This window comes from Macaca fascicularis, chromosome 10 (genome assembly GCF_037993035.2).
Source record: "Macaca fascicularis isolate 582-1 chromosome 10, T2T-MFA8v1.1".
Lineage (NCBI taxonomy): Eukaryota > Metazoa > Chordata > Mammalia > Primates > Cercopithecidae > Macaca > Macaca fascicularis.
In genome coordinates this window covers 26898737-26911539 of record NC_088384.1, presented here as the reverse complement: position 1 = coordinate 26911539, position 12803 = coordinate 26898737, and the positions used below count along the sequence as shown (strand labels likewise).

The 12803-nt window shown below is 47.8% G+C and overlaps 1 protein-coding gene and 1 long non-coding RNA gene across 3 annotated transcripts in view; one reads left to right on the top strand and one right to left on the bottom strand.

Annotated features, from left to right (window-relative positions):
• LOC102117445 (aspartate-rich protein 1-like) overlaps nt 1–12803 on the bottom strand; it is a 268201-nt gene that overhangs the window by 198472 nt on the left and 56926 nt on the right. The gene's annotated exons all lie outside the window — the stretch shown is intronic.
• The window catches only part of LOC102121851 (uncharacterized), a 67992-nt gene that overhangs the window by 52534 nt on the left and 2655 nt on the right, over nt 1–12803 (top strand). For both annotated transcript variants that reach the window (XR_012418930.1, XR_010578417.2), the window contains one exon: nt 12626–12785. This is a non-coding gene — a long non-coding RNA (uncharacterized lncRNA). The remainder of the gene's footprint in view (nt 1–12625; nt 12786–12803) is intronic.

Sequence of the window (12803 nt, the reverse complement as noted above, 5' to 3'; positions counted from 1 at the left end):
AGTGGCAGAGCCTGCCCTCCACTCCCATTGCTCTAGTGGTTGTTGAGGGGCCTTTGAGTTACCCCCTCTTCTCCCCACTTTGCCCACATGCTCAGAATTATATTTATTTTTTATGAAACAGAGTCTGGGTCTGTTTCCCCAGCTGGAGTGCAGTGGCATGATCTCGGCTCACCGCGACCTCCACCTCCCAGGTTCAAGTGATTCTCTTCCCTCAGCCTCCTGAGTAGCTGGGATTACAGGCATGTACCACCATGCCTGGCTAATTTTTGTATTTTTAGTAGAGACAGGGTTTCACCATATTGGTCAGGCTGGTCTCAAACTCCTGACCTCAGGTGATCCACCAGCGTCGTCTTCCCAAGGTGCTTGGATTACAAGCATGAGCCACTGTGCCCGACCAGAGAGTTATTTTTAAAGCCACCCTGCAGGGCCCTCAGGCACCATCTCCAGGATCTCATTCAGGCCTCCCACCTTACCCCTAAGAAGGAGGGGTGCTGGTTACCACTCACCTCCCTTTACAGATATCCACATGAGGTTGGAAACTTGCCCAACATCACACATACAGTGAGTAGCCGAGGATTCGACCCCAAGTCAGTGACTCCACATACTGGGCTCTCAGCCTCTCTCAGCTGCCCCCTGACACCCTGTTCTTTATGCTAATTTGCTGGTTCCAAAAGAAATGAGCTCCCTATCATTGGAGGAATGCAAGGAAATGTTGGAGCACCCCTTAGAATGGATGCTGCGGAGGGATAAAAGCCTCTTGACCACCTGGACCTTTGTGGACCCGCATCTCCTGAATGATCCCCTTTAGGTGTGATTGGTGCAGTCTCATCAGGCACCCCAGGTCTGCTAACTCCCAATGAGGTGTTTCTTTTGGTCTTCAAGTTCAGAGAAGCTGAGTAATCCCTTCTCACGGGTTTCCTAGCACCTTGATTTTCAGATGACCCAGTTTTGGGCGGAACTGGAGGCAGGGCTTTAAGGCCATCAGAGAGGCCTAGTTTGAGTTCCAGCAGTGCCCTTTCCTGGCTGTGTGACCCTGGGAAAAATTGCATAAACTCCTTGAGCCTCAGTTTATACACCTTTAAAATGGAGTAATAATGCTCTTTTGAGGATTAAATAAGAATTCTATAAAAGTACCTGGCATATAAAGTATGTTCAAGTAAGGAACTTAAATTTGCAAGGGAAAAAACCTCATTAAAGGGGGCAAATGACAAGAACAGATACTTCTCAAAAGAAGACATACATGCAGCCAACAACCGTATGAAAAAAAGCTCAGCATCACTGATCATTAGATAAATGGAAATCAAACCACAGTGAGCTACCATCTCACATCAGTCAGAATGGCCAAGGTTGCAGAGAAAAGGGAATGTTTATACACTTTTGGTGGGAGTGTAAATTAGTTCAGTCATTGTGGAAGACAGCAACAGTTCCTCAAAGACCTAAAGACAGAAATACCATTCAATCCAGCAATCCCATTACTGGGTATATACCCAAAGGAGTAGAAATCATTATGTCATAAAGACACATGCAACTGGGCATGCTGACTCATGTCTGTAATCCCAGCACTTTGGGAGGACGAGGCGGGCGGATCCTGAGGTCAGGAGTTCGAGACCAGCCTGACCAACATGGTGAAACCCCTTCTCTACTAAAAACACAAAAATTAACTGGGCGTGGTGGCATGCACAGTAATTTCAGCTACTCAGGAGACTGAGGCAGGAGAATCACTTGAACCTGGCAGGCAGAGACGTTCCATTGAGCTGAGATCGCACCATTGCACTCCAGCCTGGGTGACAGAGAGACTCTGTCTCAAAAAAAAAAAAAAAAAACATGCACGCCAGTGTTCACTGCAGCACTGTTCACAATAGCAAAGGCATGGAATCAACTTAAAAATGCCCATCAATGGTAGACTGGATATGAAAATGTGGTACATATGCACCATGGAATACTATGCAGCCACAAAAAAGAATGAGATCATATCCTTTCCAGGAACATGAATGGAGATGGAAGCCATTATCCTTAGCAAACTGATGCAAAACAGAAAAACAAATACCACGTGTGTTCACTTACAAATGGAAGCTAAATAATGAGAACACGTGGACACAATGGGGAGCAAGACACTGGGGCCTATCGGAGGATGAAAGGTGGGAGGAGCAGAAAAAATAGCTTGGCTAATAGGCTTAGTACCTGGATGATGAAATAATCTGTACAGCAAACCCACGTGACATGTTTACCTGTATAAAAAACCTGCACATGTACCCTTGAACTTAATTTTTTTTTTCTTTAAAAGGAACGTGTTCAAATAGTCTCTTACTTTATCATTTGGTTCAAAGTAGCCTCCAGCTTCTGCTGTGAGACAAGGTGTTCATTGGAACAAGGGCCACCTTTGAGTAACCTAGGGCAGATTATATGAAAAGAAAAAATCTGTGCCTCAGTTTCCCCATTCTAAAATGGAATAATTTGGGGACTTAATCATCAGGGTTGTTGTGGTTATACACAGTTCCTGGAGCATAGTGAGTGCCCAAAAAAAGTGAATAATGAGCTTCACCACCATAAAGTTCCTACACACAGGCCACAGTGATCCCAGACCATCACTGCCTCAGGACCACCCCAGACTCCCTGGCATCTATCAGCCTTGAAAGTGGATCACGCCCAAGCCCACGTCTGAGAGCCTGGAATGGGGAAAGAGTGAGCTGAATTCCAGCTCTTCCTTCCAGGGCTGCCTGGCCCTCTTCCCCTGTCCACAGTCTGGTCTGTGCCCCGGGATGGGTTCGGAGGAGTGTGCAGCCTCCTCTCTTCCTGCATGGAGACGATGCCCTTTTCTGCAGTGTTCAAGGGTAATAACCTGTTACCCTCCTTGCTAATTACCAGCCTTTTCAACTTCATCTCCTGGCCTTAGGGTGTCAGCCTGTCATTAACTCCTGGGGAGATATTCTAGCAGGTAGTTGGGATATCAGACTTCTGGGGCGATATAGCCAATACTGGGTAGCAAAGGTGGGAGAGGTCCTCACTTGTTGGGGCACGTCCCTTAGGCTGAGAACTACGTGCACACTTAACATCAGCAGCTCCAGATTCATTCCCAAGGTAAGAGGTTTACAGCCAGCTTCCTGGCTGTGTGACCTCAGGAGAGGAGCTTAACCTCTCTGAGTTTTGAGATCCACAGCTGTAAGTGGACAACCTTCTCCACTCTGCAGCGTTTGGACTTGAGACAGTGTGTGAAAACTGTCATGATGGCAACAGGAAACGGGTCCCTGCTGAGTACATTAAGGCAAATTTAATAAATGGGCTATTGACGTGGTGGGAGGGAGGGCCTGGTACAGCTCTCAGATGGATGCATGGATGTGCCAGCATGATAGGAAGAGGTGGCAGGAAGGGGATCTGAGGAGGAGAAGGAGGTGGCACCCCGGTGCATCAACATTGCACTGCAGGGTGAGGCCAAGGCTATCTGGGAATGCAGATCCTCTTGGAGTTCCCATGCTTTGTCCTCGCCCACAGCAGGGGCGACTCATCTTCCTCCTACACCTCTAGCACCCAGCATGGATGCACAACAGGAGAGACACAGGTCCTAGTACTGCGTGGGCCCAGTGGCCCTGATAACATCTGCTGCAGGGGCCCCCCTTTATGCCTTTTGTGTCTGGGAGGAAGCACAGCTCACCAGGCTCCCTGTTCTCCTCAGATCCCCTTCCTGCCACCGCTTCCCACTCCCGGGCCTCTGCATCATTCACCTTGCTGACCCCTGCCCCCTCCCCAGCCCCAAGCATGGACTGCACCAGGAGAAGCCCAAGCCCTGCCTCTCCTGCTCCTGCAGCTGCTTCAGCAGCCCCTTCCCCACTTCACAGTCAACCCCACATGGGGATCCCCTCTGAACGAGGAAGACAGAGGCCCTTCACATTCCTGGGCCTCAACCACAGCTGCAACAAGAGCTGGCTTTGCCTTCCCCGTCTTTCTCAGCACCAGCAGGATGGAATCCCCATCCCCAAAGTGCGTGGATTTTCCTGTCTTCTCTAGACAGAGCCCCACATTGCCCCCGACTCTAGTGGTCCTCTCTGCCGTGGTCTGTGGATGGCTGTATCTGGAGCCAGTTCCAGCCCTGCAGCCAGCACATCTGCTAAACTGGCTCCCCAGCCAACAACTGACTTGGAAGTCACCCCCATGGATTCCAGTCCCCCTTCTCAGCTTTTCCTCCTGGGGCCTCCTGCTGGCTCCGGTGAAAGCTTCTTTCCATCTACCCAGGCCCTTTTGATGCCCCACAGTGACAGCACAGCCCCAGCCAAGGACACCACCAGCCTGGCTGACCTGAGGTTCTCTGGCTTCACTCCAACATTGAAACTTCCTGTTACACCAGCAGCCACAGTCCAGGCCACATCTGGGATCCCAGATACGCAGCAGCATGGAGTCCCCACCTATAGAAGCTCTCTCCGGTTTCTAGGCCTGGCATCTCCAGCTCCAGCCCCGGTCTCAAACTCTGCTTCAGCCAGCCAGGTCAGAGCACCACAGCACACTCAGCCATAGGGGGTTCAATACCCACCACTTCCACCTTGGGCACCCCTGACAGTACCCAGCTGTCTTTTGCTGCGCCCCTGGCTGTATCCTATCCTGACCCATCCACTGCCTCTGCCTGTGAGCTGCTGCCCACAAACCCCTCTCTCAGCCAATATCCTCCCCAGCATTAGGCGGCTCTGCTCAGCATTTGGCAGCAGGAGTCCAGCCCCCTCAAGCTTGGTGGTTTCAGCGGCACTCACAGGCTTTGGGAACAGAGAGGCGGCCCCAGCTCTGGGTTTCAGAAATGAATCCCTCAGCAGCAAAGCGACAATGAGAAGGGCCCCGAACACCACAGACAGCAGTGAGACGTGGGGGCCTGAACCCCAGGGGCCACCCAGGCAGAGCACCCCCATAATGACTGAGGACCCAGCGTGAGGAGCAACTCTGTGTTGGGAGGCACTGTTTCAATCACATCACCCCTGGGGGATCAGTTAAGTAGACACCCCCAGTTACAAGTTTGGGACCCAGTGCCACTGCAAACAAGGCTGGCTTCAGGTGCAAGTCTGGGCTGGCCTCTGACCCTAGCAACCCCACTACCCGCAGGGGCACAGTGAGTAGGAACCTGGCCTTTTGGGTCCCCTGGTCTCCTGTCCAGGGTTCTGCTGAACGCAGGTCTGCTAGGCCATCCTCCAGTTCATCCTACAGGATAATTTCCCCATGTCAGACTTGAGCTATGAATTTTAACTATAAATTATTTGCCTAGACCAAGGTCCAGAAGAGTTTTCTCCATGTTTCCTTATAGTATTTTTGGAGTTTTTGGGTCTTATGTGCAAATCTTTCATCTATCCTGAGGTAACTTTTGTATTTGGTGGAGCACAGGGGCCCAGTCTAACTCTTCTGTATGTGGTTATCCAACCTTCCCCCTACTGTTGAACAGGGTGGCCTTTCCCCGATGTGTGTTTCTGTCGGCTCTGTTGAAGATCAGTTGACTGTGCATTTGTGGCTGTCTTTTCTGAGTTCTGCCCTTCTTACTTTGCAGAGTTCAGCTTCCTGGACTGTTCTTACAGGTTGTTGAGTGACTGCAGGTTTTCCAGGTGCAAGCTATCAGTGGCTTTACAATTCAAGGGTCTGGAAAACAGTGGCCCCCTTCCCACAGCACCACTAGACAGTGCCCCAGTGGGGACTCTGTGTGGTGATTCCAAGCCCACATTTCCCCTCCACTCTGCCCTAGTAGAGTTTCTTTGTGAAGGCTCTGCCCTTGCAGCAGGCTTCTACCTGGATATTCAGGCTTTCCCATACATTCCCTGAAATCTAGGTGGAGGCTCTAGCTATACCTGGGACCCTTTGATCAGAGACAGGAGCCAGAGTGGCCAGCATGCAGGGAGCAGTGTGCCAAGGCTGCACAGGCCAGTGGGGCCCTTGGCCTGGTCCAGGAGACATTTCATTATTTCTAGGGCTGCTTCTGAAATATGCCCAGAGTATACTAGTCTCCTTACTCATAAATGAGAGCTAAGCTTTGAGGATGCAAAGGCATAAGAATGACACCATGGGCTTTGGGGACTTAGGGGGAAAGGATGGAAACAGGGTGAGGAATAAAAGACTACAAATTGGGTTCAGTGTACTGCTTAGGAGATGGGTGCACCAAAATCTCACAAAAACTTATGTAACCAAATACCACCTGCTCCCCCAAAACCCTTGAAAATAAAAAATGTTTTTTAAAAAAAGATAAAACTGCCCTCAAGGAAAACTAGTTTTGCAGGACACTGCCAGCCTGGAAAAAGGGAAATACCGAACCTCTATCCTTTCAGTCTCACCAAAGGGGAAAACTGAGAGGCACCCCTGGAGGTCACAGCACATGGCCTTGGACTCCTAGAAGAGTTATCACAGGACTTGAAAACACTTTCCTCCCTCCACATCACACCACCCCATCCTCGGGACCCCTGTATGTTACAGGGAGTGCAACAGAAGGAACTGCCAGTCTCAGATCTTGTGACAAGTCTCTAGTGAACCCCCCCCCAAACAATAAGGAAGACGAAAACATGGCCGGGTGCAGTGGCTCACGCTTGTAATCCCAGCACTTTGGGAGGCCGAGGTGGACAGATTACCTGAAGTCAGGAGTTCAAGACCAGCCTGGCCAACATGGTGAAACCCCATCTCTACTAAAAATGCAAACAAATTATGGGCGTGGTGGGGGGTGCCTACAGTCCTAACCACTAGACAGGAGAATCACCTGAACCTGGGAGGCACAGGTTGCAGTGAGCGGAGATCGTGCCACTGCACTCCAGCCCGGGCAACAGAGAGAGACTCTGTCTAAGAAAAAACTAGTGGTTTCACCACCATGTGACCTTGGCCATCCCTTTTCTTTCTACTTCAGTTTCCTGCATAAAATGGATAAGATGAGGATAATAACACTGCAGGATTTGGAATGGTGCTTGGTATTAAGCAGAGACTTGGCGTGGATTTTGTGTTGTTTGTTTTTAAGACAGCCTCACTCTTGTCCCAGGCTGGAGTGCAGTGGTGCGATCTCCGCTTACTGCAACCTCTGCCTCCCAGTTTCAAGTGACTCTCCTGCCTCAGCCTCCCAAGTAGCTGGGATTACAGGCATGTGCCACCACACCAAGCTAATTTTTATATTTTTAATATAGCCCACTCCTTATTCTCTTGTTTTGAGACAGAGTCTCGCTCTGTCGCCTAGGCTGGAGTGCAGTAGTGCAATCTTGGCTCCCTGCAGCCTCCACCTCTCTGGTTCAAGGAATTTTCATCCCTCAGCCTCCCAAGTAGCTGGGACCACAGGTGCATGCCACCACTCCCGGCTAATTTTTTTTTTCTTTTTTTTTTTGAGATGTAGTTTTGCTGCTGTTGTCCAGTCTGGAGTGCAATGTTGCAATCTTGGCTCACTGAAACGTGTGTCTCCTGGGTTCAAGTGATTCTCCTGCCTCAGCCTCCCAAATAGCTGGGGTTACAGGCGTATGCCACCACACCCAGCTAATTTTGTAGTTTTAATAGAGATGGGGTTTCACTATGTTGGCCAGGCTGGTCTTGAACTCCTGACCTCAGGTGATCCACCCACCTCAGCCTCCCAAAGTGCTGGGATTACAGGCATGTGCCACCATGTCCAGCCTCCTTATCCTCTTTTGCCTTTTAAAAAAAATGCTTTTGGGCCAGGCACAGTGGCTCACGCCTGTAATCCCAGCACTTCGGGAGACTGAGTTGAGAGGATCACTTGAGTTCAGAAATTGGAGGCCAGACTGGGCAACATAGCAAGATACCATCTCTTTAAAAAAAAAAAAAAAAAAAACTGTAACAAAGGTTGAAGTAAGCACTCCCCAAGCACTCCACACTTGGAAGTGTGTCTGGGGCAACTATTCTCAACCTTGGCCCAAATAAACTGTATTAATTTTGCCTCAATTTCTTTCTTTAGGTCAACAGTCCCTGTAACAATACACCAGAGGCATAGGTATAAAAAGATGGCCTTACCTTTTTCATTAGTGTGAAAAATAAATACTGTGTATGCAAAGTGAAAAAAAAATCTAAACAATGCAGGGAACTAGCCCCAGGCTAGGGGACGTTGAAGCTGTGCTCAGCCTTTTGCTGCTTTAAACACTGTTGTGCTGTGTAAATAAGTTCAGGTTTACTTGGAAGAGAAATTTGCACAGGTAGATCAGCTGGTTAAATGGCACAAGCATTTTCTATCTAGAGTTGTACCAGTTGACGCCGCCACCAACCTACAAGAGAGCCTGGGTCCCCACGCAGTCACTGGCATTCGGAGCCTTCTTCTTTTTTGCTCTTTGCCAGCCACCATGTTGCTGGGTGATGTGACATTTCCCAGAACTCCGTTTCCTGCGTGTTTCTGGTTAGGGTGAGCCACAAGAGATTCCCATGCGAGATTTGGCAGAAGTGAAATGTACGTCATTTTCTTAGCTCCCTCTCCAGTCACGGCCACAGGCAGAGGCCAGGCCTACAACTGTTCTGCCTTTCCTTGGATCTGCCTTCAGCTGTGCCGACTCCTGGGCCACATGTGTGACAAAAGGTCCCAGCTTTTAAGGAAACCCTTGTCACCCATGGCAACAAGATAGGACCACTCGTGGTGTCTCATACTTGTAATCCTAGCTATTTGGGGGGCTGAGGTAGGAGGATCACTTGAGGCCAGGAGTTTAAGACCAGCCTGGCCAACATAGTAAGACCCTGTCTCTACTGAAAATACAAAATTAGCTGGGCGTGGTGGCACATGTCTGTAATCCCAGCACTTTGGGAGGCTGAGGCAGGTGGATCATCTGAGGTCATGAGTTCAAGACCGGCATGACCAACATGGTGAAGCCCCGACTCCACTAAAAATATGAAATTAGCTGGGTGTGGTGGCAACACCTGCAGTTCCAGCTACTTGGGAGGCTGAGGCAGGAGAATTGCTTGAACCCAGCAGAAGTTTCAGTGAGTTGAGATTGCGCCAGTGCACTCCGACCTGGGCAATGGAGCGAGACTTCATCTCTAAATGAATAAATAGTCGGGCACGCTGGTGCGCACCTGCAGTTCCAGCTACTCTAGGAGGCAGAAGCGGGAGGATTGTTTTAGCCTGGGGTGTCAAGGCTGCAGTGAGCCGTGATCCCAACACTGCACTCCAGCCTGGGTGACAGAGTGAGACCCTGTATCTAAAAAAAAAGAAAAAATTACAGTTTTTCCTTTCTTTTTTTTTTTTCTTTTGAGACAGAGTTTTCGCTCTTGTTGCCCAGGCTGGAGTGCAATGGCACCATCTTGGCTCACTGCAAATTCCGCCTCCCAACTTCAAGCAATTCTCCTGCCTCAGCCTCCCAAGTAGCTGGGATTACAGGCACGAGCCACCACGCCTGGCTAATTTTGTATTTTCAGTAGAGACAGGGTTTCACCATGTTGGTCAGGCTGGTGGAGTGGTTTTAAGGAGCAAAAGGTATAATAGACAAGAAAGAAAAATAAATACAGGAGACAGAGAGGAAAGAGAGAGAAAAAAAAGAGAAAAAAGAAGAAAAAGACAGCTTCTCTGTACAGGGACAGAGGGAGGGGAATTTGAATAAATAGAATCCCTGTGTGAGTTGGAAAAGTGGTTGCTTTTATTGGGATGCTGGAGGAGAAGGTGTTTGATTTGCATAAGGCCCAGGGGATTGGTTTGATCAGGTGTGTTATTTACCTAGCAAAAAACCTGTCCCTTTAACTTTAGCCCTTTAATATGCAAATGCAGTTTGCCACGTTTTGAACACATGGTGTTATTTGGAGGTGGTCATGACGCTTGATACACCTGGTGACAAGGAGATGATGGTGGAAATTGCCATATTGAGTGAACCCAATTTTTAATGACTGGTATTTGCATATTAAAGCTTGCTGGCCAGGCCCTTTAAGCTGCCCTTTTTTTTTTTTTTTTTTTTTTTTTTTTTTTTTTTAGAAAAGAGATGGTTTGGGGGTTGTTTTTTATTATAGGAAAATTTTTACCAAGAACCTTTACCTTTATTATTTGCCTAAAAGTTATTTTTAATAACTTCTGTATTACAATGACCTTGCTCAGTTCACCTAAGTTTCTCGAGTATCTACAAATAATGACTGTAAGAGTTAAAGAAAGAGGAACAAAACACGAAAAGTGGCTCAACAGTCAAAGACAGATTTATTTTGGAGAATAAACCTGAGAGGGGCTTCTGGCTGATATCGGTCGGGGCGTGCTCTATTACAAACTAAGAGTATTTATTGGTTTTTTAGGGTGAGAGGGTTTATCACTAGCTTGGAATGTTTCTGTCTGGGGGAGAAGTTTATGGTGGGGTTGGAATGTCTCTGGTCCCAGGGGAGGTTATCTTGGGGCTAATGTCTCTCTGGCCAGAGGGGAGGTTATCTCGGGGCTGGCATGTCTCCAGTCAGGGAGGGGTTTAGAATGTTTCTGGTCGGAGAGATTATTTGCAGTTTATGGTCATGCTGACCTTAGCCGTTAGGCTGATGCCCTTTGGATTTAGGGTGATTTTGATCAAGGTGAACTTTAAAATGACGGTGCTTGTCCAAGATGGCGATGCTCCTGCTCTGTCAATGAAAGTTTCATGTCCTCCTTTCCAATCTTTATGGCTTTTGTTTTTCTCACCTTATTACATTGGCTAAGACTTCCCCTATACTACTGAAAGGAAATAATGAAATAATTCTTAGCTTGGTTTCCATCTGAAAAGGGAGGCTTTTTATGTTGTGCCTTTAAGCATGACACTTACCGTAGGCTTTTGTAGCCGCAGTTTATCAGATTAAGAAAGTTTCCCTTCATTCCTAGTTGCTGAGAGTTTTTATTGTAACTGAATGTTGGCGAATTTTATCAAATGCTTTTCTGCATCTACTGAGATGGTGAGTGACTTTTCTTCTTTATTCTGTGAGTGTGGTGAATTGTGTTGCTTGATTTTCTTTTTTCTTTTCTTTGTTTGTTTTGTGACAGGGTCTGGCCCTGTCATCCAGGCTGGGGGGCAGTGGCGTGATCTTGGCTCACTGCAGCCTCCACCTCCTAGGCTCAAGTGATCCGCCCACCTCAGACTCCTGAATAGCTGGGACTACAGGTGTGTGCCACTATGCCCAGCTAATTTTTGCATTTTCTGGTAGAGACAAAGTTTTGCCATGTTGGCCTGGCTCATCTCGAACTCCTGGGTTCAAGTGTTCCACAGGCTCCAGCCTCCAAAAGTGCTGGGATTACAGATGTGAGCCTTGATTTTCTAATATTCAGTCAATCTCGCATTCCTGGAACACCAAAATTGATGGTGATTAGTTTGTTTTTTGTTTTTTTTTTTTTTTTTTTTTTGCTTTCTGTGTCCCTGGATTTGGTTAATTCATGTTTTGTTTAAGAGTTATTCATCTCTAGTCCAGGTGCAGTGGCTCATGCCTGTAATCCCAACACTTTGGGAGGCCTGAGGTCAGGAGTTTGAGACATGGTGAAACCCTGCCTCTACTAAAAATACAAAAATTAGCCGGGGGTGGTGGCAGGCCCCTGTAATCGTAGCTGTTCGGGAGGCTGAAGCACAAGAATCACTTGAACCCAGGAGGCAGAGGTTGCAGTTAGCCGAGATCGAGACACTGCATTCCAGCCTGGGCGACAGAGTGAGACTTTGTCTCAAAAAAAAAAAAAAAAAAAAAAAAAAAAAAAAAAAAGTTATGCAACTGTTTATGAATCAAATAGACTTTTCCTTCTTGACATTTTTTTCGCCAGACTTTGCTTTCAAGGTTATGCTTACTTAGAGAACTAGGGAAGAAGCCTCATCCCAGAATCCATGATTGGGGTAAGGCAAGGAGGCTTGAAATGTGCTCAAGGCCATGCTTCTCTCTCCTTTCCCAGGACACTGGAGCTTTGGCAGAGAGCACAGTTCTCCCACTTACATTCATACCCAGACACCCTCCAAGACCCATACACACAAGCCCCCACCACCTAGAGGGAATGCATCTGCTTCCAGAGCCTGCAGAGCATTGTTGATAACCTACGATATCAACTTCTTTAGCCACATTTCCAAATAAGAAAAGACAAGCAACCTCCTATTGGCAAAATCTGGGTTCTCCTCTTCTGATTTGTCAGTAGAAGACTTCTCCAACAGGCCTTGGGGAGTTAAGAGGACACAGAGTCACTCTCAGGACATTGGTGCTGCTCATGAATTACTTGCAGAGTTTACTTGACTTGGACAGTGGCTGGAGTGAATGGCGGCGTTGGTTGTCAAGCAGGAAGAGAGCTGCTGCTGTTCTATCCTCTTTGGCAGAAGGGTGACCGAAAAAAAGGAAAGAAAAAGCAGGATATGAATGAGAAACAGAGTTCTTGGCCTTGTAGCTAAAGGCCACCTAATGTAACATGAAATAGTGTACATATGGCCCTATCTCTATACTGTGATACAATCGTAGCATTCCCTCAGTCCTTCTGCTGTGTTTGAAGTCCAGCTAAATTGACACTATCTTTACATCTTCCAAATCCGTGGGTCCACATATGCCGCTGCTGCTTCCATCTGCTGTAGGGGATTCGTGCTTGATGGAAAGCCAACTTTAATTGAGAGGACAGGAATCAGTTCTAGGAAAAGCATTCTATTCTATTTAGTATTCCTATGTCAAAATATAATCATTTATAGAAGATTGGAGAAAAGTTATCCTATCAATGAAAACCACCACTAATCATACGCTGTGTTTCTCCCAGTCCTCATTTTCTGTGCTGTGTGTGTCCACTGGGTTGGTGGCTGTGCAGGCCACACATGCCAGTCAGCAGTGAGACTGTTCATGATGGAGGAGAGGCCAGGTGAGTGCAGAGGGTCTTGAACCAGGTGCACAAGCAAGTTGCAACAGATGAAGGAAACCAGGTTAGTACTCAAGTGATA